This window comes from Petaurus breviceps, unplaced genomic scaffold (genome assembly GCF_028583685.1).
Source record: "Petaurus breviceps papuanus isolate PSGF00001 unplaced genomic scaffold, PetGlider_PUasm1.0 118, whole genome shotgun sequence".
In the NCBI taxonomy this organism is placed as follows: domain Eukaryota; kingdom Metazoa; phylum Chordata; class Mammalia; order Diprotodontia; family Petauridae; genus Petaurus; species Petaurus breviceps.
Window position 1 is genome coordinate 18,646,447 of NW_027185616.1, and position 6,053 is coordinate 18,652,499.

A 6,053-nucleotide genomic window follows, 5' to 3' on the forward strand; every position below is an offset into this window, starting at 1 on the left:
CAGGGCCACATGCAAATGAATTGTATTTAAATGAGGGAGCGCTGTTAGGGACCTCAGCTTAAAAAGGCCAAGGCCTCTCACTTCATCCAGCCATCTCCAGGCAGGGAGGATACTAGCACTTAGGGGGGTCAGGAAAGGCTTCATGCAGAAGATGGTACCTGTCTCTTGAAAGAGGAGAGAGATTATATGAAGAAGTGAGAAAAAGCAATCATTACAGGGGCTCAGAAGTGGAAGATGGAGTTTAATGAATCAGGAGTATTACAGTTTAGCTGAGTCAAAGAATATGGTAGGAGGAGAAATGTCCAATAAAGCTGGAAAGAGAGATTAGAGCGAGGTCTGATTGATTGATTTATAAAAGCTAAACAGAGGGGCAGTAGGCCTTGCAATGGATAGAGCACCGGCCTTGGAGTCAGGAGGACCTGAGTGCAAATTAGACACTGACTAGCTGTGTGACCCTGGGCAAATTTCCAAAAAAAAAAAAAAAAGCCTAATTAAAACTAAATTGAGCAGTTTATATTTGATCCTGAAGGCGATAGGAAGCCATTGGAGTTGGGAAATCATGTGATCTGTACTTGAGGAAAATTTTTTTTTATATATTAAATGCATTGGAATGGTGACAAGCTTGAGGCCAAGAGACAAATTATGAGACTATTGCAATAATGTACAGAAAAAGTTATGAAGGACTGAATTAGGTATTGTGAGTAGAGAAAGGGAGTCAGATAAAAGAGATGGTTTAAGGGTAGAAATTAGACTTTTTTAGGTCTTCTCCAGTTAGGTTTTCATTAAAGTGATATCCCACTTCTCTGGAGATCAATACTTGAACTTTGCTGCAATCAATTGCTTTGAACTTTTTCTTTTTTGGATATGGGGAATGGAAGTGGAGGTTACAAAGTTTATTTTTGTGGAAAATATTATACTTATTCTTATTACTAATAATCTGATGATTCTTGAAAACAACCAAAATCTACCTGTAGTAAAAGTGGCAACTAATCTAATAACTTACAAAAATCTCTTTCATTTAGAGAAAATCTTTGAAAATTAAAGAGATATTTATGTTTTTATCCATATCATTTCATTTCTCATAAATTCTCTCTCCCATAATTGGGCCCTTTGGTGAAATTAGCATTATTTTATTAGCATTATTATTATTACTTGTTTTATTGCATTTTTTAGAGAAAAGTAAAGAGTAAAAATAAATTCTAAACTAATATTTAGGAGTCCAAAGATTAATTGGAAATAAAAGGTATATTTGACAATAGTCATACTATGCCATTAATTCCATAACCTCTGCCTATTACATTTCCAAAGATATCGCTAATAAAATAAAAAGAAAAGATGTGAATAGGTCTTCCAACTAGCAGTGATACTGCTTGAAGGAATAACATTGTAGGTGAGCAAGGTTGCAGTCTGTAATTTTTTCCATACATATTCTACATGGCATAGAAAGACTTGGGAATAGTATAATGAATAGTTTGTGTCTGATTCAGAGAGAGGAAAATTGAAACCTTAAATGGACACATATATCTGCTATTATGTATTTTCTACAAAGCTTTTTGTGCTCTAAAAGAAGAGTCTGTCAAATTTTCTGTTTTATTAGCTCATGGGAAAAGCTTGTGAAATAATAGATTAATTTGGGGGTGGCTAGGGGGTGCAGTGAATAGAGCACTGGCAGGAGGTCAGGAGGACCTGAGTTTAAATCCGGCCTCAGACACTTAATGCAGAAAACTAGCCATGTGACCCTGGGCAAGTCACTTAACCCCAATTGCCCTACCTTCCCCCGTCCAAAAAGCAAAATAAATAAATGAATAAATAAATAAATAAAAGAAATAATAGATTAATTTAATTTGGGATGAAGGAAATGGTGATTGTGTGAATCAGACAAATTAGAGCATGATATGTGATGTCAATGATTATATGCTTGCTTTTTCATCCACTTCAATCTTTTTAACTAAAATTATTGCAAAATAATCTGTAACATGAAATGCCAAATATATGTAATTACTATTATTTATGTAGCATTATGACAAAATTATAATAGAAATTACAAATTGATCATCTATATAAGATGCTGATAAGAGCTGACGGCTATGATTTAAGGCACACCAAAAGGGCTATCTGATCAAAAATTACTTCCCTCCCTTTCTTCTACTATTTACCACTAGCACTTATTGTATTCAGTTTTATTAGGTTAAAGCAGTATATTATACTATACTATTATTAGTTATAACTATTATGGCACTTTCAGGTTTGCAAAGCATTTTACAGATATTATCTCATTTTATCTTCTCAACAACCCTGGGAGGTAGTTGCTGCTACTGTTCCATTTTACAGATGGGAAAACAGAGGCAGAGAGAAGTTAAATGACTCATCCAAGATCACAGCTAACATATAAGCATAATTAAGTCACAGGTTCCCCACCTCTGACCTCTAGCTATTGACCATTGCCTAGAAAATAATAATAATAATAACAATAGCTAGCTTTTACATAGCACTTTAAAGTGTGCAAATGCCTTACATACCTTACCTCATCTGATCTTTGTTACAGCTCTGTGAGGTAGATGCTATTAATATCTCTATCTTACAGATAAGAAAATTGAGGAGCTGAGAGAGGATGAAGTGACTAGTGTCTGAGACAGGATTTGAACTCGGGTTTTTTTTGACTCCAAATACTGCACTGCACCATTTAGCTGCCCTGTGCTAGAAATTGGAAAGATGAAAGGGGGAGTCATTTGTACCCTAAAATTCTTCTCCTAGGAGCACTGTTTTTAATTGTTCAGTCACATCTCACTCTTTGTGACCTCATTTGGGATTTTCTTGGCAGAGATACTTAGAGTGGTTTGCCATTTCCTTCTCCAGCTCATTTTACAGATGAGGAAACTGAGGCAAACATCTGACTTGGCCAGGATCACATGACTAGGAAGTATCTGAGGCCATATTTGAATTCAGGAAGATGAATCTTCTGACTCCAGGCAGGGCACTCTACCCACTGTGCCACCTAGCTGTCTCTGCTGTTCCTAATAGGCATGGTTTAAAAAATGGTAACAAAAATTCTAATGAAAGAACTTCAGTTGATGCCACTTCACCACCGGTTACTCTTTTGTGTAGCTCCTTATAATCTGGCTTCTGTCACTATCATGTTACTGAAACTGCTTTCAAAAAGCTTAAGGGATTTTTTTTTTCAGTCTTCATCCTCCTTGACATCTTTTAGTCGTTTGGTACTTCTGACCATCACATCCTTTGGGTCATTGTTTCTTTCCTAAGCTTCTAGAAAATTGCTATCTCCTGTTTTTTCTAGTTCTTAGACCAATCCTTTTTCTACTCCCCAAGACCCTCATTCTCTTCCCTGTCTGAGTCCATAACTATATTGCTTTGCAGCTAGATTGGTAAAAAGAAGGATTAGCAAGCATGCCTACTGGCTCCAGGAAAAGATGCTGTCTACAGCATTCTTTCGTGGGAAACAATTCATCCTTAGGTTCAGCCTGATGATCCTCCCTCAACATTGTTATCCTGACCTTGCTGTGTGCAAATATCTTGGTCCCTGTTCCATGCCAATCCCCACGCCTAACCCTGAAGTCTTTCAAAGGCTCATGAACTCCATCTTCCAACTCCTTCTAGTGCTACATTTATGAACTTAAGACATATGCACAGGTCATTTTCAAAGATTCTGTAGAGAGTGGGAATATGGATCAGTGGTTATTGATAGTTTCTCTGACGTTGTTATTCCTGTAATAACGTTTGTAATTGTTTTCACAAGTTTTTATACCTTCCTGTATCTCAGATCTTTAGAGTTAATCCCTCAAAGCCCCAGAATTTCTGTCACTTCCAGTACAGATCTCCTCTGTGTATGCTTGGTCTAATCTTGAGCAACATTTCTTTTTGTTCCCTTTAGTAGGTGATTTGACTATCCTGAGAGGTAAGAATGAAGACAGGCACATCACCATCACATCACCAGGCCATTTAGTGATGAATTCTTTGGTCATGGGAACTAGTTAAAGAAATAGGGGATAAGAACTAGACCTGTGATTTCATTAGTAAAAGGAATTCCCAGATGAGGAAACTCCTCTACCAATACAGGTCAGTACTTGCTTTGCAATTTGTCATCTGAAAGAATTGTCCAATTGATTCAGAAAACCATAAATTAACATTATCTACATTGAAGTGTATTTATGTTTATTTTGTTTCAAATTTCCCAATTATATTTTAAACTGATTCCATTATTCACTCTGGAATTGGGGAGGGAAATGAAGGAAATGAGAGTGTCACTAAGTTTCCTCATCTGTTGGAATGGAAGAGCAGGAGGGAGAGAGGGAGAGGAAAAGAAAGGTGTGAAGAAAGGGAAGAAGGAAGGAAGGAAGGAAGGAGGGAAGGAAAGGAGGGAGGGAAGGAAGGAAGGAAGGAAAGGAGGGAAGGAAAGGAGGGAAGGAAGGAAGGAAGGAAGGAAGGAAGGAAGGAAGGAAGGAAGGAAGGAAGGAAGGAAGGAAGGAAAGAAGGAAGGAAGGAAGGAAGGAAGGAAGGAAGGAAGGGAAGGAGGGAAGGAAGGAAGGGAAGAAGGAAGGAAGGAGGGAAGGAAAGAAGGAAGGAAGGAGGGAAGGAAAGCAGGAAGGAAGGAGAGAAGGAAAAGAGGGAAGGAAGGAAGGAAAGAAGGAAGGAGGCAAGGAAAGAAGGAAGGAGGGAAGGAAAGAAGGGAAGGAAGGAAGGAAAGAAGGAAGGAAGGAAGGAGGGAAGGAAGGGAAGAGACATTTACTGAGCGCTTTCTATGTGCCCAGTAAGGTTCTATGCCTCTCTCGATATAGCCTAAAATCGCATTAGCTTAATTAGGCTGCCATAATGTGCTCATCAGTTATGTTGAACTAAAAATCACAGATGTAGTTCACATATTCCTTTCCTGCCATGCCTCTTCTGTCTTGTGTTATCCCCATTAAACTTCCTCTTGACAGGCCTATCCCAATTTTCTAACCTGTCCAGATTTTTAAAAACCTGATTCTGTCATCCATTGTTTTAGCGATTTGTGTCATCTGAAACTTTGGTAAGGATGCTATCTTTGTTATTATCCAAGATATTTAAAATGTCAAACAGCCCAGAACCAAGTTCCCCAGATCCCTAGGAAACTCTGTATTGACCCGTGAATGCAGCAGCCATATGGCCCAGTGGATAGAGGACTGGGGCTGGAGTCAGGACCACCTGAGTTCAAATTCAGTCTCAGACACTTACTGGCTGTGTGTGATCTTGGACAAGTCACTTAGCTCCTGTTTGCCTTTGTTTCCTTAACTGTAAAATGGGAAAACAATACCTACCTCAAAGGATTATTGTGAGACTCAAATGAGATATTATCTGTAAAGCCCTGAGCATAATGCCTGGCACGTAGTAGGTGCTACATAAATGCTAGGGCAACTAGGTGGCACCATAGTGCATAGGGTCAGAAGTCAGGAAGACTCACCTTCCTGAATCCAAATCTGGTCCTAGACACTAGCAGTGTGACCCTGGGCAAGTCACTAACCCTGTTTGCCTCAGTTCCACATCTGTAAAATGAGCTGGAGAAGGAAATAACAAACCACTCCAGTATCTTTGCCAAGACAACCCCAAATAGAGCTGGACACAACTGAAAAACAACATTTAAATGTTGGCTATTATTGTTATTATTAAATTCAAATATGACCTCAAATACTTCCTATTTGTGTGACCCTAGGCAAGTTATTTGCAGATAATAATAGCACCTACCTCCCAGGGTTGTTGTAAGAGTTAGGTGAGAAAAAAATATGTGTAAAGTACATTGCAAACCTTGAGGCATAAAAATGCTAGCTATTATTATAAATGATTCTTTTCTGTGTTCATTTTTTCAGTTAATCTAATTGTACAAGAATCTTGCCCTCCTCTCTCCATCTTGTCCACAAGCAGAGAATGAGAGACTGTTAAATGCTTTGCTAAAATCCAAATTAACTCTATCTAAAGCATTCTCCTTATCTACTTATCTTGCGACTCTGTCCAAAATAAGAAAAAAGGAAGGAAGGAAGGAAGGAAGGAAGGAAGGAAGGAAGGAAGGAAGGAAGGAAGGA